General features: G+C 39.4%; 2 pseudogenes; both read right to left on the bottom strand.

Moving 5' to 3' along the window:
- Positions 1-746: 746 nt before the first annotated feature.
- On the bottom strand, positions 747-1325 carry LOC131480338 (vacuolar protein sorting-associated protein 29-like; annotated as a pseudogene).
- A 698-nt stretch (positions 1326-2023) lies between these two features.
- Positions 2024-2597, bottom strand: LOC118757867 (large ribosomal subunit protein uL23-like; annotated as a pseudogene).
- Positions 2598-24897: the final 22300 nt, after the last annotated feature.

Here is a 24897-nt window from a genome sequence, read left to right as displayed (position 1 = left end):
AATTACCTGAACATTTGATTTCCAAAAACATTTCCTCACAAATGCCAATGTTCTAATTCTCTTTGGTCTTTTTAGTCTCTGCCACTTGGTTGAAATTTCCTGGCTTCCCTTTGTGTTCAGAGAACACATATGTTGGCATTTATGGGATTCCTTCTTGTTCTGTCTTCTCTCTTTGTTTACATAAGTTTAAATACATGTATCTGTTGATAATTACTCTGTTTATATCTCTGGCCCAGACTTTGGTCTTGAGGTCACACTTGAATATCGAGTTCCCTAACTTTGGATGATTCATCCAAAATGGAGTTCTTATTACTTACCATGATCGACCACTCACTCCCAAGAACCTGGTCTTCACTGAGAAGTCCCTATTTTAGGCACCATCATTAACTAATTATAGATATCAGAAAACTGGAAGACATCTTGGGAAAATATTAATGATTCTACTAGCAGCATATATCTTTCTTCATTAGTCCCACCAGAATTATAAAAATATGTACCTACTCTGCGTCTCCATTTCTCAACTGAAAGTCAACTCCATTCTTCATGTAGCTGGCAAAGTGATTACCTTAGTCCTTTATGCTGTTATAATAGACTACCTGTGACTGGGTAACTTATAAAGAACATGATTTATTTTCATTCAGTTTCCGAAGGCTGAGAAGTCTGTGCTCAAGGGGCTGGTGTCAGGTGCTGCGTCTTACTACAAAAGAAGGGCACAGGGAGAGGCAAAGCAAGAAGAAGGGGCCAACTCATACCCACGGCTGAGATAATGGCATTAACTCATTTAGGAAGGTGGTTCCAAATATGGCCCATGAGGCACCACATCCTTTTCTGTTTGAAATTAATTTATTTGGACAAATATTCATTAGCACAAATGAAGAAATAATTGTTTTTAAGGAATAATATGACCTGGTGGCAGAACCTGGGTTAATATAGAATTTATTTCAATGCATCAAATTTTGTGTATGTGTGCAAGATAAGATTGTCCACATCCAGCTGCTTCTGCAACAGGCCTGAGCTGGCCATGTCTCCCATGGAATCACTGGACGGCCATGATCACACTGAGGCTGAACTGCGCACTGCTCACACTTTCTGTTGCAGATAATTCAGAGTCTTGTAGAAGTCTCAATTCACGATGTGCATGCTACCAGCTGGAGCTTTAAGATACTCATAATTTTCTTTGGTGCAAAGGTTTCCAATGCAGAAAATGTGACTCTTTCCTGGCATTATTTTTTATTTATTTATTTATTTATTTATTTTAATTTAGCCAGCAAACTGCTGCATCCCGTGGTGGGAATGTGCCCAATTCCTAATAACAACACTAACATCCATCACCAGCTCTCCTCTTGGTCACCACAATCGACACTGCCGTCTTCCTCTGGCTCTTTATTCTTTCTTAACAGCATGATCCACAGATTTTCTGAAGACCCTTCCTTTTCTTTCCTTTTTAACAGTTAAATCTTCATTTCTGTCTAACTATTTTCCTAGTGCAATATATGAGGTAAGAATTCAAATTCACTCTTTTCCAGATGGAATTCTTACCAGATTTATTTACCGTTGTTCCAATATAACTTATTGAATAATCTTTCTCTTCTTATTTAGAAATTCCACCTTTTCTTGTGTGATAAATTTCCACTTGTCCTTGAATCTTTTTCTTTATGTTTGATAGGATTCTACTGATTGGACTCCAGCAGGACTTTGGAGGCCCCCCCATCGTAATACCACATTGTGGATCATGTTTCCAGCACAAGAAATTTGGGGGAATATATTCAAATTACTGAAATGATCACTTTTTATTCAGAGTATCTTATCGTACCCTCTTGGTTAAAAGTCTTTCGGTAGTTTCTCATTGTATTAAAGTAAATTCCACTTTCTTGTCTCAAATCATGCAAAGTCTCCCGTAGTCCGGCCCTCCTACTTCCTCCTGGCACCTCCCCCACATAAACGTCTGTCATGACTTTTGCCAGGAAGATTCTTCTCTTTTTTGATCATATGGCTGCCTCCTTATCATCTTCTGAGCCTGAACTTAAAAGTCATTAGCTTTACTAAACTTTTGTTTACATACGTAAGTACAAAGGTTGGGGATTAATTGTCTTGCTGCTTGTATTTCTTTTTTTAATGGTGAAAAACATATATTTAGAATTAGAAAGCTGGATGCAGTATAACTGATCCCAATTTTGTTGGCAGCATGCAGAGCGTTGTAATCAGGAACCAACCACATATATGCCTTCTTTTCTCCATCAGGCCTGATCAGGAATTGATTTTGGTCACATCAATGTCATAGAACTTCTTCACAGCTTGTTTGATCTGGTGCTTGTTGTCATTGACGTCCACAATGAATGCGAGTGTGTTGTTGTCTTCTATTTTCTTCATAACGGACTCTGTGGTCAGGCGACACTTGCTCTTCCTGGGGGTGCTCCTCTAACGGTACTTGGGCTGCTGCTGCTGGTGCTGCGTCTTGGTTGGCGGGAAGGTAGATGGGGTGCAAGTCTTCTTGTGTCTGTGGACACCTTTCAGCACCGCCTTCTTGGCCTTCAAGCCTTCGCTTTGGCTTCGACTTTGGGAGGGGTAGGAGCTTCCTTCTTCGACTGCGTTGCCATCTTTGTGAAAAGTGGCACTTGGATTTTCATTGCCTTGCACAGTGTATGGCACATGACAGTATTCAGTAAATACTGATTGAATGGATCAATAAATATCAAAGTTAGATAATGGGTTACAACTAGAATAACAAGGATAATTCATACGTGTCTACCAAACCTAGTTATGATTATGTTTCATTTCAACATGTCAGATAAATTTTGTTTTTAGTGTTGATCACAGTAGAGCGCTCACTTCACATACACATGATATACTCACAATTAATGTTCATGTGTTTATAGTTCAACTCAGACAATTAATTCTGTCTGAAGCTTGTTGGCTCCTAATTAAAAAAAAAAAGATATGGGGAAATTTTTGGATAGTTTTAGCAAATTTGTATGTCTGCAACATCATCAAAACAACTTACACTTTTATTGACCTAATATCTGTACAAACTAAATGCCTTAGCCAAAGCAATTATTAACATGTAAATATTATGATTTATTAGTCTGCAGTTAATTATGAGATCACTCCATTTAGTTTTTGATACAAATAACTTCTCCTACTGCTGTTTTCTTTATTTATTCTCCATACATTATATTCTATATTTATACTCTAAAAATCACAACTTTGATCCCAATCATCCTAGGCTGACAATAAGCATGCTGGATTTCATCAACTTTTCTGTATACTGAGGGACTTCAGCATGAAACAAAGAATGTACTGTTTATAAAGCTTTATTGGCTGGATGCTAAGATAACAGCTGCAAGCAGTTAACTTTAGGAGATTCTTTCTTCCCTGTCCTCCCTTTGGTCATTTAAATCCTCCTCTGAACAACACATAAACATGTCCTAGATAGATACTTTTTAACTAATCTAATTTTCCACAAAAATAGGTAACACTTGCTTATCTTTGCTTGAAGAGTTTGTTTTAGAAGTTATTAATAATTAAAAAATTTTTATGGATGTACAGATTGACAGTTCATGGTGATTACATAAGACAATTTTGCTTTACTATTCTTCTTATGATGAAACTTTTTGAAATATCCAATCAGGAGCAGGCATTGGAAAGAGCAGTTGTGATGTCACCCGGGAAATTTCCAATCATGGGGGCATTGGAAGTAACAGCGGGGGTGCCACCTAGCTGACTATTTCACAATGCGTGGTTTGATTATTAGCTGTCCACCAGTTTCGAGCTTCCTGCTAACTATCACATTGGGAGACTGGTGGCCAACGGGTTCAGTCCCTGACATCCATAAAAAAGATTCAGATGGACTTCCCAATTCTGGGCTTTGGTTTTGACCTCATTCCGATCATGACAGGAATGAAACACTGAATGGAGAATCTCTCTTTCTCCCTCAAATTGTTGATTCAATAAAAAAAAATCAACACAAAGGACTCTAATTCAGTGTTTAGAGATGTGAAAACTCTATATCATGCACCATCCATTACTGAAATAAAACTGGACTCCACGCCTCCAAATCAGAATCACTCACTACTGAATATTCCACTGTAGCCTCTAAAATGATTGTCAAGTCTAATCACTGATACTATTAACCTTCCCACTGAAACAGATTTGGTAGCTAATGTAATGTTTACTGTGTGTGCACATGATATAATACTGAAGCGTACAATGCTTCAACTGAATTGAAATGAATTAAATGAGATGTTCCATACACATTTGGTTTAGGAGAGTTCTTAAGAACTACTGGGATAATCATAACCTTCAAAAACACTATGAATAAAAATCTTTGCCAAAAGACAATGTAAGAAAAATTGGAATTATCAAGGAAAAAACTATGGGACCAATGTTATGGCAAAGCAAGTAAAGCTACTGACTGCAGTGGCAGCAGCCCACCAGTTGAGTGTCAGGTGCTCCGTTCTGATCCAGCTCCCTGATACTGCACATGAAAAAACAGCAGAAAACAGTCCAAGCACTTGAACCTCTGTATCCTTGTGGGGAACCCGGAAGAAGCTCCAAGCTTCTGGTTTCACACTGGTTCAGCTCCAGCTAATGTGGCCACTTGAGGAGTAAGCCAGGGGAAGGAAGACCTCCGTCTGTGCCTTTCAAATAAGTTAATAAATAAATCCTTTTTTAAAAAGAAGAAAACCATAAGCAATAAATATACACAAATTCGCACAGTAACAAGACATGAATTCCCTTTTTTAGCTTCTTTTGTCCTCATTGGAATGAAGAAGTGTAGGAAGGATTTAACTTACTAAACAGTAAGTGTAGCAATTAGACAGCCTGGTAGCTCTTAATGCTCAATAATATGGGCTGTGTTTTTCTCTATAAGGAAAACAGGCCAGGAAATTGAAAACAGTTGTCACAGGAAAAACACCTACCCAACAGAGATGACTGGCTTAAAACTCCAGAGTCACAACCCAGTATTTCTCAGTTGCATCGAACTTTCTCCTGACTAATACACTGCCTGGAAAAAGACATTGGAAGAGGAACTTGGAAAGAAGAGAGTAAAGTGAATTATCAAATGAGTTAACAAGGTTTTCCACATGTCTTTTGGACTGTCAACACAGGGCTTCTATGATAGAAATGAGTCTGAATGCTCGAGGCTTCCACTGGTGGTAATGATTAGCTGCCCTACCATGATCCAGCTGGCACTTGCCGCATGCCATCCTCAGGGTAACTGAGGCAAGTAACTGTTCTGTGGTTCAGATGAGGTGGATTTGCTAGGAAACAGCAGAACTCCTAACAGAAAGCAGAGCACCATTAATAATGGCAAGCAAAGAGAGAAGCCTGAAAATTAAGGACACAAGATGGAACAGAGGCAAGGTAAGAATGTGGACTTTGAGTCAATGCAAACTGAGTGTGAATCAGTACCATGCTGTTTACTGACTGGGCGACATGAGAAAGTGACTTAGCCTCTTTAAGTCTCGTTTAGTTCATCTATGATACATGAAAAAAAAAGTGCTATACTGTACTAATTAAGTAAGGCAACCTATAGGAAATAATCTGACCCTCTAGAGATGTCGATGCTTATTTTGAAATGCAATGAACTAAACAAAATGAACGCATGGCTTTTGGAATTGTATAGATTTGATACACTTCCACTGCATATCCTAAAATGGCGCCTGGCACATGGCCAAAGTCTAGTAAATTGTCAGTTCCTTCTCCTCTGGGGTCTATCCCCTTCTGCTGTCTGCATGTTACTGGGCACAAATTGCTCTCAAATTGTAGTGTGCATCCGAGTCACCTGGTGGACTTGGTAAGACAGGTGTTTGGACTCCATCCATAGAGTGTCTGATTCCAGGAATCCAGAGCAGAGCGCAAATGTTCGCATTTCCAACAAGTTCTTACAGGATGCTGTAGTGGCTCGATTGTGACATTTTGAGATTCAGATGAATGCAAACAAATTCCTTTCGGTTGCTTGAGGAACAAAACCTCAGATTCATAGGTCCTGCTTTTGGTTTATGTTCTAAAACTCTATTAAAATTCATCACCTGGGACTTCCTTAGTGGACCCTGTCACTGGAAGAGATAACAGGCCTTATTTCCATTCTCAATTCTATGCTGGTTTGAGTTCTCTGTTCCTCTACATGCTGCTTCTCAATGCAGAGTTCAGTCAACAGATTGAGGAAATTACCGGGTCAGTACTTGTTGAGCCAGATAGTTCATCTCCAGTGAAAAGCTCAGCAACATATTTTCCATATTTTCTACAATTTCCCCCTGATTTTTCTCTATTGTTTTCACAGGCAAAAAATCAGGGTAATCAATTAAATGTTGTGATTCAAATACTGACAATTTCAGACGCATATATGCAACACCTACCTATAGGCAAACTTTTTTTTTTCAAAAATTTATTTGCTTGTATTGAAAAGACAGATTTAGAGAGAGAATTTTCCATCCGCTGGTTCACTCCCCAAATGGTCGCAACAACCAGAGCTGAGCTAATCTGAAGACTGCAGCCAGAAGCTTCTTCTGGTCTGCCCACTTGGGTACTGTGTGAAGGCTTTAGGTCACCCTGCACTGCTTTCCCAAGCCAAAGTAGGGAGGTCAGTTAAAAGTGAAACAGCTAGGACATGAATCAATGCCTATATGGGATGCTGGCACTTGCAGGCAGAATATGAGCCAGCTGATTCACTGCGCCTGCCCAAGTAAGTTCCTTTCTTGTTTCAGAAACCAGAAGCAGGTGTTCCAATGCTAGCTGGAAGATACATATTATTTGTTTTAGTTAAGTTTATTATGAATTGAAGTTTCTGTCCCTACAGAATTCTTATAGAGAATTCTTTCAATGTGGCATTTGAAGATGGGGCCTCTAAAAAGTAATTTGGAATTAGTATCCTTACAAGTGACACTAGAAAACATGCTCAATCTCCATGTGCATACTATGAGAAAAGGTCAGCTAAGGATATAAAAATCCAGAAGCTGCTTCCAAGTCAGGAAAAACAACAACAACAACAACCACAACAACAACAACAACAACAACCTGCTGTTCTTGGTACCCTGATCTTGGACATCTAGCCCTCAGAACGACCAGAAAATAAATTTGCTATTGCTTAAATAACCTAGTGTTTGATATCTGTTAGAAAAACTCAACTAGACTAATATCCCTGCCAGGAGTATTTGTTAAAGCTCTGGATTTTTATTGTGCTGGACACCTTTCATTTGCTCTCACAAATTTATTTTCCATCTTCTTCCCTTCTCTGATTATTGTAATTAGTGGTATTTCATCTGTTTTCTGCTAAATAAAGAAACTGTTGGCATGATTGTCAACATTTAAATATGAGGTATCTTGCATGAAAATAAATCATATAATAATATGATGAATTCTAATGAGAATTTGACAGAAGTATGATTGAGTAGCACAAAGAATGAATTGTGGAAGACTGCATTAATACTCCATTCACCCATTGGATGTTCCTATAACCAGTTGCTCTAATACTGCTGTTAATGGATCACACTTGAATCCTTGTTCAAGGTTTTTCCTTGGATGATGGGTGCTTCCTCCTGAGTGGTACATGGGAGTTAACATTTCTCGGCATTCCAGAGGCAACAACTCAGAGTGCAAGGATACACAAATCTGCTCCTGAGCTGCCAAGTAAGATGAACTATGGAATGAACTTCACTTTCTACAGCTTTCCTTGGGAGCCAGATAGAATTAAACCTAAAGCCAAACTCGTACATAGTTTTCTCCCCCTCCTCGTCCTCCTTCCACTGCTCTCTGAGGATTATCTCCTGAGAGTACAACCTTAACAGATCACTAGTGCAAGTGATTTGCACTAGGAACCAGCTCAGGGTGTTTCTTGGTTTTCCTAGTAAATTTTTTATCCCTAAATTATTGCTCTTACCTTTGACAAAACATGTGTATTTGAACTGATTTAACACCTTGGGGAGTATCATGCCACTTTGCTAACAATATAATTTTACAGGCATGCAGAGAAAAGGCTGCTGTTTTTATGCCATTGAGGAGTTTGTTCATGATCCCTTAAGCATTGCATATTTTTTTAAAAGATCTATTTATTTTTATTGGAAAGTCAGATATACAGAGAGGAGGAGCGACAGAGAGGAAGAACTTCTGTCCAATGATTCACTTCCCAAGTGACTGCAATAGCCGGAACTGCGCCAATCTGAAGTTAGGAGCCAGGAACTTCCTCCAGGTCTCCCACATAGGTGGAGGATCCCAAGGTTTTGAGTCATCCTCGACTGCTTTCCCAGGCCACAAGTTGAATGGGAAACAGGGCTGCCGGGATTAGAACTAGCACACATATGGGATCTCGGTGCGTGTAAAGCGAGGACTTTTGCCGCTAGGTCACTGCACCGGGCCCACATTGGATATTTGGAGGACCCTGTGTAGCTACAGTGGTGAAGGAACATTACTCCTAATGCTAGCAAAACGAAGACTGGTAAACTGTATTATCCAGGATCCTGTATGTTTCTAATTAAACACCAGAATTGAAGTAGACACATATTAAATTATTCAAACTTTTTCTTAAATTCCGCACTTCAGATAGCTTATAGGTTTTATGGATATTAGAATCTTTTTAAATTTATAGTGCTGTTATTTCTATAATTTGCTTTTAAATTTCAGGAACTAGAAATCTTCAAGAATATGAATTTAACTACTAAATAAGAATTTTAGAGGCATAATCTATCCATGCCAACTTACAAATGATTGCCAAGTTATACTTTTTCCTCCTGTCTTAACTTGTATACCTTAATTACTTTCAAATTTGGATGATTTCATTGAATGATAGAAAATTCTGCAATATTTGTGGAAGTTTATTCCTTAAATATATATATATTTTCTGTTTGTCCTTGATGTTGTTGATACATTATGACATGTAGCAAACACAGAACAGACAAAAAGGAAAACAGTACTACCTACATTTAAGGAAAGAGAAAAATTCCAATTCTAAAAATGAAATATTATTTCTCTGGCAATAAAGTAATAGATTTGGATGTTTTTCTCTATAGCAGTGTGCAAACTACTTATTTTTTAATATAAGACTCACATTTATTTTTCTGGAAAGATTAAGTATCCCAAACATGTTCCTATTTTTTCTTAAAATTGAAAAATTTCACATTACATAGAATATAAAATGATTAGTGTTAGTATTCAGTTTTGAGAGAACTTATTATTGCTAATTTAAGAGCTATAAAATCCCTTTAAGTTTTGTTTAAAGTAGTAAGCATGGTTTCTATGTAATTTATTTTATTTATTTTTACTCAAATTCTCTGTGATTCCACCTAGCTTTAAAACCATTTTAGTTTTTTTTTTCTATTTTTTTCTCTCAACCTCTTATGCAACCCTTGTCTCTTCTTCCCCTTCTGAAACATTCTGTCTCAACTCTATTAAGCAAGGTTGAGTACATGACTCCTGTGTCTCGAGGGAAGAGCCCATCGTGATGGTGCAGAGCGGGATGCTACAGCCCCGGAGAGGGAGGAGCATGTCCATGGGCATGGCTCTTCCCGGGTAGTGGTGAGGACTGAGTAGAATGAGAGATGCAAGAAGGCACGAGGATCAACAAGGGAGTGCAGTGCAGAGAGCATTGGCTGGGACTATTGAATGAGAATTGGGATTCCTAGGGGAACTGGCCAAATACGGGATGTAAAGTGATGAAAGTATCTACACAATTTGGTAAGTGGGAAAGATTAACGCTGTGTCAGAGCCTCGAAAAAATGGAAAGGATGTCCAAACTGGAGATCATGAAGGGCATACTGCAGTAGTAGTGTGCTTTGGAGCGCTAAAGTCCAAGTTGGTGTCCATAACATGTTTACAGGGTATTGAATCCCAACAAGCAAAGAGGAGGAGCACCCTACAGGTAGGTGGGAATGTGGAGATAGGTTAGAAATGGCTGGAGTAGAATGCTGGAGTCCTACTGTTGGTTGAGAGAATCACATATATGGAATCCCTGCAGCAGATATGTCATCTGCAGGGAAGCTGAGAAAATTAAAATTGGGTTTACAGATAATTTCAGTATTTTTTTCTCACTCTCAGAGAAGGTAGCTGAAAATATAGAAAGATAAAAGAGGTAGATCGAATTGCATATTGTTAGAACAGGCAATTGGTGTTGGTGTTAGCACATATAGCTACATGGTAGTGAATGAGCTGTAAATGTGGGCACACACATGAACAGACCTGCGTTTACCCTCACTGATTGAGTGCGAATGCACCGCCCAATGGCAGCAAGCACCCCAACACTTTAACCTCAACTTCAAATTAACTTTCTTCACCAAAAGGAACTAAAGCTCCTTGGAGAAATGACAATGTTTAGGGCTGAAGTAGTAAAAACACAAAATAAACTTCAAATTTGTTTTTGTACCAGAAAGATAAGAAAATACTCAAGGGATTCTATCAAAAGGGTGCAGAAGTGAAATTCTAGATGTTCCTACTGACAAATAGGAAATAATTTAGCACGAGACAAATGATGGTACCCATGTATTATAACATGTTGAATAAGATGGCAAACTATGAGTCCATAATAATATAAATACAGAAATTAATCAACAGAAAGTTTGATATGGAACAGCACATTTATATGGTCTTAAAGAATCTGCCAACAAAATATATATCAGCTGCAAAGGGAAAAGCAGAAATTCACAGTTAAAAAAAAATTCCTGGCAGGTACTACTAAAATAAAGGACTAGAATGAATAGCATCAGAAATAAGATCAATACAAATTATGCACAACCTGAGAGTCTGCAATAAGAACACACCTCATTTCCATTATATTGCTGCCAATGTTGCACAAAATGAAAATCTAATGAGAAAATACCAGACAAATCTATATGGAGGGCCATTTTACAAAATAATTGACCTATAATCATCAAAATTGTCCATAACACACAGTCAAAGACAGATCAAGGAACTGCTGAGGTTTGAAATTCATTTATGGAGACATAACAACTAAACTCAACATAGGATTCTCAGTTGGATTTCTTATATAGAACATTATTAGGATAACTGAGTGGGCTCTGAAAATCAGAAGCAGAATAGCAACCAGTATTAGTTCCCTGGTTTTTATTGTTAACTTTCATTTAAGTAAGAGGATGTTTTGTTTTGCCTAGTTTGGAGGGCAGGTTGAGGAGACATGGGCGGGTAATGTTGTGGTGCAGAGAGTTAAGTCACTACTATAACACAGACATTTGACCCCAGAGAGCCATGTGGAACCCCAGCTGCTCCACTTCCCACATATCTCCCTGTTAATAGAAGAACGAATGAAAGAGGTCCCTGCCTCCAACAGTTCCAGGCTCCTGGATTCAGCCTGGCACAGCCCCAGCCATTTCATGTATCCCTCACATTTTCTTTCTTTTATATAAGCATATATATATATATATTTGTTTTATATATACACATATATATTTATATGCATGTATATACACACGTGCATGCATGTATTATTTGTATTTTAAAAGAACATGCTTTGCTTATATAAAATATCTAAAGATATTGGGTGTGCCCGAGTCATGCCACCAACTTACTTCCAAATCACATGAGAAAAAAAAAATCTTCGTACTAGCATATTTTCTGCAAATTTGAGTTTATTTCAAAGTCAGGAAAAGATTTGAAATGTATGTCATGAATTGTACTGTAAAGAAAATATGCCTTTCATTGTAATGAGGATATTCTGATTAAGTTGCAAAAAAATGATCTTTTGTTTCAGGATGTCTTTTGATAAACATATCCTGAATCTACCCATTTCTCTTTCCAATCTCGGGTATAGACAGCTCCAGTCTAATCCGGAATCCTCTCAGCTGCCTACTACAAGGGTCTATTGCCATTGAACACAGGCTGGGTACCACCAGGTATGACAACCTTGGATTTGCTCCTCCTACACCACAACTGAAGTCATCTTGACAAAACATCAACCAAATCTCACACTTCTCTGCTTAAAAAAATTCCTCTTGCTTCTCACAACACAGAATAAAATCTTAACTTTTTACTGGTGGCCCCTTCTCTGCTTCCCGCTCTCCCAACTCTTCATTTGATTCACTGTCATCACCTGAGGAGGTGTTGCCTGCTCTGTTTACACCTGCTCTTCTATCTTGTTGACCCTGGGGTCACTGTCCAGAACCACCTCAGGAAGCTGACTTTTGAAAACACAGTACTCTATTTCTGTTACTACTCTCTGTGCTATTATATTATTTAAATTTTTGCCGCGGAACTTTTGAACTACTGAAATTATCTGTTTTAGTCTTGTATTTGTTTCTTATCTACCTTCCCTGTTTGAACAGAGACTTCATTTTCCAGTTCACTGCTATATTTCAATATCTTGAACTGAACTAAGTTTTCAGTGTAAATGAACTTTAAAAACTGAATGACAAAAGTATAGGATAAGAATATGAGCTCTGTTGCAGGGACTTCTGAAGCAGATAAACATTTTCCAGCTCAGAAAAATAAAATTAAATTTTGAAAAGAATAAAATAAACAGATGAAAACTACAAAATTTCATTAAAAATTCAAATAAGTTTCACAGCATTATGTCAATATACTGTTAATGAGAGGAATTCTTACACATACTTTGTGAACTACAGTGTCAAAACCAAAAGAAGTGTGATAAAATCTAGAACTTAATGGGATACTTCTATTGATAAAAGGGTAGCGATTCAAGCTACTTTCTTGTAATACAGAACAAAACAATATTAATAAACATTTGAGTGAATCAGGATTCTCTTTGTGGGTGAGGAATACTATGAATGTAGAACAAGGGAGGATGAGTAAAAATGGTGTCATTAGGAAACTTAAATAATTTAAAAGAATGCTACACTTGGATTTCTTTTTCTACTTCTCTGAAAACAGATGACAGCCCTAAATATACACTTAGATGTTGTTAAAATTGTAAATGTTGGGTATTTCCTAATATAAAAATAGTTTTAAGAAGAGAAACAAACTGTGATAGCCCTTGGTCAGTGAACATACTAATGTCCAGACTTTGGTTTCTCAATTTTATTCCCCATTTAATGGCAGAATATTGGACTTGTGACTGTTGCTGAAGGACTATGCTATTGTAATAAATTAGGGGAAATAAATGAGGTGGAGGGGAAAGAAGACTGGGGAGGGAGAAGGAGGACGCAGAGAGGGGAATCCTTATACCTATAAAACTATATCATGGAAAATAATATGAACAAAAAAATTTTTTTTTAAAGAAGGAACCACATCCGTGGTCTGACCATGCAGCGCGTGTGTCAAAGCTGAGCCTCCTCAGAGGTTCAGATGGAGCAGTGGACAGCATACTCAGGTGCACATGGAGGATAAGGCAGTCCATCAGAACCTGCAGAGGACACCTGGTACCACAACAGAGTACAGAGAACAGAACAAATAAATTATCTATCCCAGCCATGTGTTGGCAGTGAAATCTGGGCAAACGGAGACTCTCAGGTGGCCTATGTCAGCCAGTGTATTCTGGAGAGATTTCATTATGCTTTGAATGGCGAGATTGGCAGCAATTCAGACTGTTGAACTATCAAAACCACTTGAGCAGGGCCCTTGGAGCATGCCCCATGTCGGGGTCCCTGGGTTGGAGTGTGAGGCTGGGAAGGGCTTCTCCCTTTATTTCCCTCCTTACCCCAGATATACACACAAAAAATGTGAAAAAAAATAGTCTTGCACACTTTCCTGTAATCCTTGACCCTTTGTGCCCTAATCAACTATATAAAGATTATCAAAATAAAAGAATAATAATAAAAAAGAACCACAGTTCCTTGATGAAATGACTGATTTAATGGTAGCCAAGATACAAAAATCTTCATTGAGCAGAAAAGAAAATAAACGCCAAAACACTAGCAAATATGTTTGAAAAGAACACAGCAATTGCTTTGGATCTATCTCCATTGGCCAAATTTGGTGTCATTTGGGCATCAAAGAGGAGAAAGGATACCATTACAACAGAGAGATGAGGTCAACCAGACAACTGGCATGATGTGTGCTTTTGAATGGGGAGTAATGAGAAATACACATCATCTTTGTAGTATCCTTAATTAAAATGTTTAATTGGAATCCAATCATGAGGAAATAGAAAAATCCAGATTGTATGCACTATAAGAACATTGACATAGTTTCATCAATTATATTATTATAACAAAAGAATAAAAATATGAGATGACTTTCTTTTAAAGATTTATTTACTATGTTTTATTGGGAAGGTACACATACAAAAACAAGGAGATACAGAAAGATCTTCCATCCATTGGGTACTCCCCAAGTAGCCACAATAGCTGGAACGCTTCTGGATCTCCCACATGGGTACTGGATCCCAAAGCTTTGGGCTGTCTTTGACCACCTTCCTAGGCCTCAAGCAGGAAGCTGGATGGGAAGTGAGGCAACCAGCATATGAACTGGTGTCCATTTGTGATCCTGGCACATGCAAAGTGAGGACTTTAACCACTAGGCTACCATGCTGGGCCCAGGATGACTTTTGCACATTATAAGTTGTAAGGTAATCTCACAACCAAATGCAATATCCAGTCTTTGATAGGATGCATTTATCCTCAAAGTTACAGTTGGTATGAAACTTTCTTTCAGATTATTTTGCATAGATGCAGATATGTATATATTTAAACAGTCATGTCTTGCTGAACCACAGGAAAATATTCCAAGAAATGTGATGTTAGGTGATTCTAAGAGTCTGCAAACATCACAGAAGTATGCTGACATAAAGATGACTATGATCTTACTAAGGCAATATAAAGTAACAAAATCATCTTCACATCTGTCATTAACTTAAATCTTGCTGTGAAATAAATGAAATCTATTTTTTTTTTCAAATAAGCAGTTGGAGTAAAGGATGGCCACAACAAACAACTGCAGACCAGAATCCTACTGCCTGAGTTCAAATCCAGGCTCTGAATCTCAGTTATGAGGTATGCTTCTCCGTGAAGAGAAGGTGTTGGGAAGCTGTCTCATGGAGCTCTTTATGGAGGATCAGTAAGTGTAGAAACACATGTTAAGCTCACAGCACAGTTAACTTGGCAGAAGTGCTTAGTAACTGTGAGTCCTGCTGAGCATATGTGGAAGTGTGCCCCCTGCACCAGTCCATTGGATACCCAAGGACCCCAGAACTCACATACTCTCATCAGACTGAGAGTACTAGCAGAAAGCAGACTTCCTGCATGGAACTGTGGCTGCCTGGCTGGCCAAGCAGGACGAGGGATGAGCAGCGCCTCCCTGTGCCTCCTTCCCAGCATATCCCCTTCCTTAGTTAATTGGTTTGATCGTCTGAATCAGTTCCTGAAAAACATGCTTGCTCCTTTGATGCTATGGTGATTGTTACTTCATTTCCTTGTTTGCTATATTTAGAGGGGCTGCCTAGGTGGTTACCTAGGTGACCTGCCCAGTATATCTATGCTCTGTTGAGTTCAGTAAAATGTGCATTGCTTCATTCGACTTGCATCCCCTGTGTTCCGATCTTTGCTTGCGTAGTCGTTACACCTCGGTTCCTGGTCTCCTCAGAGGGATCATCCACAAGCATGCACTAAAGCCATGACAGGTGTTCATGGAATGAATGAGACTGCCATTTATCTGCTAAGTCAATGGTTACAAAATCAGATATGTTAAAATGGTTGGTCCTTCTCTGTTATATCATTTTTAGCAAAATCAATGAAACCAGCTTGGAACGTCTTTATTTCAGAATCCCTAGCTTTGTTTTCTGTTGCAATGGACAATTCTTTTTCCAGTTGTGGAAATGATGAAATGACAGAATTAATAAGGCATTTAACCACATATGACTGATCCATAATAATTACACAGGAAATGTGAAAGATGAAAGAAGTAGAAAATGAGTAAACTGAATCTGGAAGTCACATCACTGGGAGGCACACCCAAAAGTTCCACATGCTATGAGCCTCTAATTTATTTTCAAGGTGCCTGTATCAGCTGCCACTTCCATGTGCAGGCTAGATTTGGGATTATTGTAGGCTTTTCCTGGTCCTCTGTCCTCTAACCTTACCTTCTAACCTTACCATCACCTGCTTACTTCTTTATGGCTTCTGAGTAGTTAGTTACTTTAAACTACTGAGGCAGAATAACAGGCATGAGAAATTTGTGATTTAAGTGATGCCAAGAACATGCTGAAGCCAAGGGCTTCTCTGGTTCTGGTTGGAGAGCTATCTGCATCAAAGCATCTTAGTAGATATTGGTATCCAAAAGGAGAGACTCCCAAAGATTATCACTCAAAGCTTTACACCATTAGTATAGTAAGTTGAATATTTGAACAGGTTAGTCATCTGCCTTTTTTTTTTTTTTTTTTAGAAAAACAGAATAGTTAAGTGTTGGCAGGAAAAAAAGAGAAGATCAAATTCTGGAATTTGAGATGTTTGCCCAAAAGAAAGGTACTTTCTGTGGTTGAGCCAAAATGTGGCACTCTAAAGCAGGCAGCAGAGCAGGGTGGAAAGAACTGACGAAAAGACAGGATAAGGCAAGCATCTTATTCTTTTTATCTTGGAGTTGGTTATACATGCTTTAATGGAGTATAAAGATGATTGGCGGGCTTCTCGCCTCTTGTTCTGATCTCACATGACACATTAATATATTTTTAAGCATACTGAGAGAAGACTAATCGAAAAGAAATATTAGTAATGGAGCTCTTCCTTCTGCCATTCTCCAAGTGTTCGTAATCTTTAGAGCTCTCTAATACCAAAACCTTTTGCCGTTTCAAGCGAGGAATAGACTGACCTCATAGAAATGCTGAAATCGACTTCAAATCACATAGACCCTAATACAAAGTGATCAAAGTTAAGAAAACAGAAAGCAGTTTTGGGGGAAAGAGCCAAAAATCTTCCCTAAACAGAAGCACATGTGGTTGAATCACATCCAGGGCATACCTTTTGCGGGCTTCATTCTGTGACTTTTAAATATTCAAGATTTCTGATTTCTTTAGACATTGTTCTGTAACGAAATTTTTCAGTGTAGTATCATATCCTGGAATCAGCAGAAAAGAAGTTGTCACTTACTACCAAATAGTATTTTGAATATTTGAGTTGACTAATATTACGGAAAGTAACTAAAATGGAAGGAGGCATCCTGTGGGAAGATTTTCCTGACTACTGCTCACCTCCTCAAACGTGATGAAGATATAGTAACAGAACTGCAGAACTGACCCAAGACAGCAAAACAAGATTTATATTTAATTTCACTGCACTTGCAGGTAGAAGGGAACAGCAAGATAGATCACTCGAGATCATAGACAAGCTTGAAACAAAGCTGAAGTAAATGACTGTCCTATACTTGATTTTGTGAAAGCATAAATCCCATAAGGGTAGGCAGTTAACCCAGCAATTGAGATGCCAGTCTGGATGCCTGTGTTCCCAGTTCTGGCTCCTCAGTCCTGCTTTCTGCTAATGAGGGCCTTGAGAGCCAGCAGTCCTGGCTGCTACATTGGAGTTCTTGTCACATATGTGGGAAACCTAGTTGAACACCTAGATTCCAGCTTCAATTTGACCTAGCCCTATCCATTTCAGACATTTGGGGAGTGAATTAGCAAAATGGAGCCCCTTCTCTCTTTTGTTCAAAAAATTTAATTTTATAAAACTATTAATCCTACAAAAGATTATTTATCAGATAAAAATAATAATTTTTTTAAAAAATTCAGTAATACACCAGAATTTAAAATGATGGAAATGCAATATGTGAATGGCACATAGTTAGAAACCATATATTTTGAATCAGGCAAAGCTAAATCTGAATTCTAAGTCCTTCACCATGAGCTGCATAGCAAGTTACTTCCATGAGCTGCATAGCAAGTTACTTCATATCTTTAAGCTTTAGTTTTCTTCAACTGTAAATATGCGTTGCACTACCTCATTCTAAAGTGAAAGGGATAACATATGTAAATTAGCATGTAGGGTCTGAAAAAATAGTACAAGAAGTTCATGGAAATAAAATTAAAAGATTAGCTTGTTTTGGTGCAAAAACATTAAATTCTGTCCACTTAAGAAATCTTTAAAAAATCACGGATGAGCCCTTGTGTGATCATGCAGTGAGGTAAGTTCCGATTTGCTATGCTGGCATGCCATTTCTGAGTTCAGCTGATATCCTGGTTATTCCATTTCCAATCTAGTTTGCTGCGGAAGACCTTGGGAAGGCAATGGGTGATGGACCGAGTCCTTGGGCTCTTGTCACCTTTGTAGAAATCCCAGATGCGGAGTCTGGCTCTTGGTTTCAGCCTGGGGCAGCTCTGAATATGGTAGCCATTGGGGAATGAAACAGTGGACTGTAGATCTCTCTCTTTGTGTCTCTCCCTTCTCACTTTCATTCTGCCTTTAAAATACATAGCTTTAAAAAAAAAGGAAAGAAAAAGTTCATGCTATGAAAAATAAGAAACAACGGATTTCAAAAAGTTACACTGTTATGCCCAGATTTTGCGATCCCCAGAAAATCATCAGGAGTCTGAAGTTGGTGCAAACGCATAACGGTGGTTTATTCAGGCTAACCTATGCAGGACTGGGAGCAGAAACAGCCGAATCAGCATCAGCAGAAAAAAGGGTAGAAGAAGGGCCAGAGGAAAAAAAGGGCTGAGGTTCAACAGCACAGGGTTTTTATACATTTCAGGCTAATTCCACATAATTATACAGTCATGATTGGTCAGTTTAACTATTAACTTCTAAAAAGAGCAAGTTGGCAGGCTTTTATTGGTGAGTTTGAGGCAAGCAACTTTGAAAAAGTACAAACGGGTGGGCTATAGGGCAGTGAGTCTTATCTAACATCAGGGACCTTCTTCCTGAGGAGTGGTCTGCCTACGTGACCTGCCAGGTGTCCTGCTAAGTGTCACGTAGGCTGTCAGGCCTGGAATTAACACAGCCCCCAGCCGAGCAAGCAAAGCAGAAGTCACAAAAGCAGAAAACGCCTCGGTTCTTCAACACCAAACAAACATATAAGGAAGTAACAGGCAGTCATTCTCCTTCCAAAGCCAGTTATTCCTGCCTGTGCCTTTGCTCCTGTCTGCTGTACTCAGTCTCATAGTTCCATCCTGGAATGAGGCAAACAGCCTCGTATGTGGAATTTCCACAGACCCTCTGTCTCTCAGCTTATTGCGATCACACTCATAACCTATTTGAGTGTCTCAATGACGTGTAGGAATTCAGAGCATAAAAAAGAGCAAAAGATTTTGCTATTTAAAATACTGGTGAAGTTTCCATTCACAACAGGGTTAAAAGGAGAGAGCGATTTTTCCTTGTAGCTTTGTTATTCTATACACATTCTCTCATGCTTGAGTTATGTCAAAAATCCAGGTTTCTTTATCAGAAATCAAAAACATTTTTGCACAACTGTACTCCCTCCAGGGATCCCACTTCCTCATCCTCCTCCAGGCAGAAAGAAGGTTTATTGACTCAGCAGGAGTCTAGGAGGTTCCTTGGACCTGAACCTTTCTTCCCACCTCCACTTCCCACCAATTCCAAATTGTGACTGTATTTTGACCCTGTTTTTTCTGAAATTCTTGTGAATTGCCATAATCATTTCCTGTTCTGCTATTGCAATTTCCTCTGTTATATTCTTTCGACATCTTTGCTTATGAAATTGCCTTATCCGCCCAGTTTTAGCCAGGGTACCTTCCCCAGGCAGGGGCCTCCCATTCTTCTTTCTTTTGCATTTTATCTAAAGCCAAGACAAAATCAGAAGCACCCTGGGTCTCTAAATGTTGGTTCTACAAAGGATTTCTTTGGTACATTTGTTGTTTATTTGACTCATTCTTTCCATTTGTACTTGCTGTCACTCAATACAGATTGAACTTGGGAGATGGTTTTCCAGCGGACATGCCTAGAGTACAAAATCTTTATCCTATTCACAAAGGTTTGCACAGCTTTACATCTTGCCTCAAATATTTATCTACTCTGTTGCGGACAAAGTCTGGAAGTTTCCCAATGTTCCTGTGAATTAAGTTCCCCAAGACCTATTTCGATGAGATGATTTTCCCATTTTGTATTTGCTTAAATTCCTGCATGAAATCTACTGTCCTGTGTAAGAATGTATTGTCAGTGGATGGGATAGAAGACAGGAAACAAATTGACTTGTTAAATCTTCAGGCAGCATGCAAAGACTTCTTGTCTTAGTTCTTTACCACAACACAAATCACCCTAAGCCCTCAAATCCACATTAATAAATCCAACTCTCCCATTTATTCCAATCCATACAACGCCTGCCTTTCCCTAGCCCTTAGAAACAATTATTTGTGTACTTCTCACCAAGTTATCATACTCTGTCTTATCATAAAATGTTTTCTGCTCTGTCTTCTGGTTTAGGATCAGATTTTTCATGAATATCTTCTGTTTTTATGTCCCTTTGTCTCCCAGAAGCCTCATTCTTGGACTTGGCATACTATAGCTCCTGCTATGTACAGTGATATGACTCTGTGGTTTCTTGACTCTGTGGTTCATAAACAAACCACAGAGATATAGCCTGATGTCTTATAGATAGTGAATTTAAAGGAAGAACACACACTTCTGCCCACCAGTTCTCTTGAGTTGTTTGAACAACTGAGTAGCCATGGTTTGTACAAAAGTAACTCTCCAGTACATATGTCCAGAGAAATCCACGAAAATTCTTTGTTAATGTCATCATATCAAATCACATCTGTTATAAGGAGTACCCATCCTTGTGACTTCCCATTCGGGAGACCTATTTAAAACCCTAGGTTCATTATTTTCTATAATTGGCATATTGCTAAGCATAACAAATCTCTGTCAAGCAATATTTATGCAGAATCTGCATTGAACCTTGTGTTTAGCTCCCTAAAAATAGCCACCTGCGCCTTTGTAACTCCCCAGGACCACTAAAATGATTTGTATGGTGTGCATCTAACCCAAGTTCTGTATCAGACCCTTCTAGACCATGTTCTGCACATTTTATTAAAGTCTACCATGCCTTTTTAAGATACCAGTAGGAAACTGATTTTACTTGAAAACAAAACTATGTGGACTTGAATGTGTTTTCCCAGTGGCGTGACCTTCTTTTTCATAGGAAGGGGAAGGAACAGACTTATGCTGCATCAGATACTGTATTCCCTGCTTCTTACACATCACCCCAGCTTTTTTTCACAGAGACTTTGTAGGCTACACAGTTAGTTTCCTTTGGTTTGCAACAAATGAAAGCTCAGGAAAAAAAAATGGACACACTAAGGTGCCTGGGCGGAGATTTCAGCTGATTCTAGTGCTCATGCTGTTATGGGGTGCAGCCAGTAAGAGCCAGCACCCATTGACAGTGGGCAAATGAAATTTAGCTGTGTCCCCCAACCTCTGACCTGAAGGTGGGTCCTACAGCAATGGGATAGTAATTGCATCCTCAACCACTTCCCCCACATCCTAAATGAGCCAGGTTATTGGAAGTCCAATTAGTCTAGGCATTTTTAGTACAAGCCCAGTTCCTGTTCCTGTCCATCCTAACGAGCACTAATCAACTCTTTTTTTTTTTATTTATTTATTATTGAGCACTAATCAACTCTTTAGCCCACAACACTTAGGTATTCGCTCCTGCTCACCTGTGACTCACCTATCAACTGAGAGGGGACGGTATTGTGTTGTGTGTAACCACTCCCCTCACAAGCCCCTTTAAAAGGCCCGTGAAGCAGGGGCTCTCGCTCTCTTTCTGGCCAGGTGCTTCCGTTGCTCTGGCACCTCGACTCTTGGCTGACCCAGGACAGGTAATCCCCTGAGCATGGTCCCTGTGTACTGCTTAGATGGGACAATGGTTATAATGATGTTGTTTCTGGTCTGTGTACTATCTGGAGTTCCAGGAGGGGTGAGGCCTAGCAGTAGTGGAATGTGGGCAGAGAAGTCAGGGAAAGGTGAATGTCTGCAGCTTTGTAACTGTGTCTTGGTTCTTTGTGAGTCTGTCCAGGTTATTTATTGCATGTCTCTTAGGATAACATATATTGTTGGGGAAGCTGGGACATAGGTCTTTAGCTTAATGGATGGACTTAAGGATGATGACCATTTGTTTCTTTTGGGATTATGATTAGGTAAATTGCTGTATGGACTTGTAATTTGCTATTGTGCTCTGTTGTCTTCAAGCTTGATTAATAAAGACTCCTTAATAAACCTTAGACATGTCTGGTGTGATCTCGCTCGCACCCTGCAACAATGCTGCCTGCACAGACACGCCCCTCCCAAGGAAAGTGCTTTCCCGTCCTTCTGGAAACTCCAGGTAAACAGAACAAGATAAACCAGTTCATCGTGAGTCTGAAGAGAGGGCAAAGCTGTCACCACCCCAAACTCAACAGAATCAATGTAGTAACACATTGCTGCTAGTGCAACGTGGCAAGCTGATTGTAAAACACACATCAGCTAACAATTTTATTTAAATAATGAAAGAGGACCACACTCACAAACAATGATCACAGTCGCTTTTTTTTAAATGATGGATCCACGAAGAATTTTTAAATGATCATTGTGCACATCTGCTCTGCACCTGCAGGCTCTCTGTGTACAGCGGATGGCAGCAGCAGAGTCACAGCTTCCCCCACATCATCTCCCTCCCATCAGGCTTCCCCTCTGACCTCATTTCAGAGAACAAGCTAGAAAGGATGAGCATTTGTACATGACCTGCAGTCCTCGGGAAGTCTGTGAAGACACAGTTCAGGCCTCAGAGAAAATGCCTGACAACTCGGAGGGCTGAGGCATGAGATACGTTAGTCCACATAGCTGTGGAAATACTTTATAACCAATACATTTACTTTACACGTAAACTCTTCCGTATATAACTGATCTGCAGCCCACGACACGATTGTTTTTGCTGCTGAGGCAGTGTTTTATACTGCTCTCCAAACTGTGAGATGATCATTACTACAGTATTTGTTTAGATCGAACAATTAATTAATTAAAAGAATTTATTATACATAGATTCAACCCACAGGATTGGCAAAATGCCTCTTTGCTATGTATCTAATACTACTAAATATACATTGCATATTTAACACAAAATAGTTACATGTGTGTTTGTGAAACCAAGGTGTCCTGCATGACAGGCAAAATAACAGTCCCCAAAGATGTCTACTTCTAAATATCTAGAACTTGCGAATCATGTTAGGTGACATGGAAAAGGGAGATGATGGCTGCAGGTAACATTAACATGGCTCATTAGCTGACCTGGAGATAGGGAGATTTCCCAGATAGACCCAATGTAATCAAACAGACATCCACAGGTTAAAAGGAGGCAAAAGAGGGCCCCGGCACAGCTAAATCCTTGCCTTGCATGCAGCGGGATCCCATATGGTTCATGTTCCAGCTGTTGCATTTCCCATCCAGCTCCCTGCTCATGGTCTGGGAAATCAGTCAAAGATGGCCAGAACCTTGGGACCCTGCACCCATGTTGGAAACCCAAAAGAAGCTCCTGGCTCCTGGCTTTAGATTGGCTCAGCTCTGGCTATTGTGGCTACTTATGGAGTGAATCAGAAGATGGAAGATCTTTCTATTTGTCTCTCCCTCTCTCTGTAAATCTACTTTTCCAATAAAAATAAGTAAATCCTTTTTTTAAGGAGGCAAAAGAGGCTAGGGAAATAAGAGGTGATGCTTGTGGACTTGGAAGATGAAAAGTGGCCTTAAGCTAAGGAATGTAGGCACTCCCTTAAAATCCAGAAAAGTCAAGGGAATGAATTCTTCCTGGAACACCCAGAAGGTCCCATGGTCCCTGTGAGACGCATTTCAGACTTCTGGTTTCCAAAACTGGAGGTAATAAACTTGCGTTGTGATAAGCCAACATAAGTTTTTAGTAATATTTTTACAGCACCTATAGGAAACTAGCATACCCAGTATTCTGAAACAAATGTTAATCAGTATGTAAGTGAAGGTAAATTGAATCATAAAAATAATTATATCTTATTGACAAAGACATGACTGATTCTCAAAGGAAGTTTTTTATAAGAACATTTAAAATAAAAATTAAGAAAGGTGAAAAAATAAAATAAATATATAAAATGTTGCTTGTTATTGAATGAAAGTGAAGACTCATTTGCCATCTTATTAGATTTCTGAATACCTTTTTAAAATCCCACAATATGGTAAGTACTGTGATACAGGAGTGGGTAAAGCTGCCACATGGGAAACCTGCATCCCATATTAAGTTGCCAAGGATGGTGACTCAGCTGCACTCCTTTTTTTTTTTTTTTAAGATTTATAAAGAGAAGGAAAGACAGAGATTACCTGCTGGTTCATTCCCCAAATGGCTGCAAAAACCAAATCTGTATCAGTCCGAAGCCAGCAGCCAAGAGCAGGAGCTTCTTCCAGGTCTCTCACACGAATGCAGGGGGCTAAAAACTTGAGCCATCTTCCATTACTTTCTCAGGCCATAAGCAAGGAGCTGGATTAGAAGCAAAGTAGCTGAGACACGAATCAGTACCCATACAGGAAGCCAGCCCCACAGGTAGAGGACTGACTTACTATACCACAGTGTCAGCCCCCACAATGCCATTGCCCTAGTGGAGGCAGCAAATTGGGCTGCACATGGCTACAGCATCCTATTGGCCTGGGTGTGGTTTGGATCTAGGGGTACCAGACTAGACTAGGCTCCAATACCTGTTGGTGTTCACAAGAGCCAGAGTGGGTATAGGACAGACTGGGCTAGGTCTCAGCACTCACTGAACCATATGAAAGCTGGATCTGGGGGCAGGCCAGGTAGGACTGGGCTGCAGTACCCAACAGTAAGATCTGGAATGGGTGTAGGCCAGTCAGGCAAAGCCACTATACCTGCTGGAATAAGAGGTGGGCCAAATCAGGCTAGATCAGGAACCCACCCATGTGCATGAGATCTGCCACTGGAAGGTGACCTGATAGAGAAACTTGGGGAACTCCTCTGTCAGGACACAGCTCCTGCAATGAGTGTGAGAACCAAGGCAGGGAGCAGCCCAAACCAGGTCAGGTTAAAGTACTTGCCAGCACCCAG

The sequence above is a fragment of the Ochotona princeps genome, chromosome 5 (genome assembly GCF_030435755.1).
Source record: "Ochotona princeps isolate mOchPri1 chromosome 5, mOchPri1.hap1, whole genome shotgun sequence".
Taxonomy (NCBI): domain Eukaryota; kingdom Metazoa; phylum Chordata; class Mammalia; order Lagomorpha; family Ochotonidae; genus Ochotona; species Ochotona princeps.
Note: the sequence above shows the minus strand (reverse complement) of the source record. Positions and strands in the feature narration are given on the sequence as shown.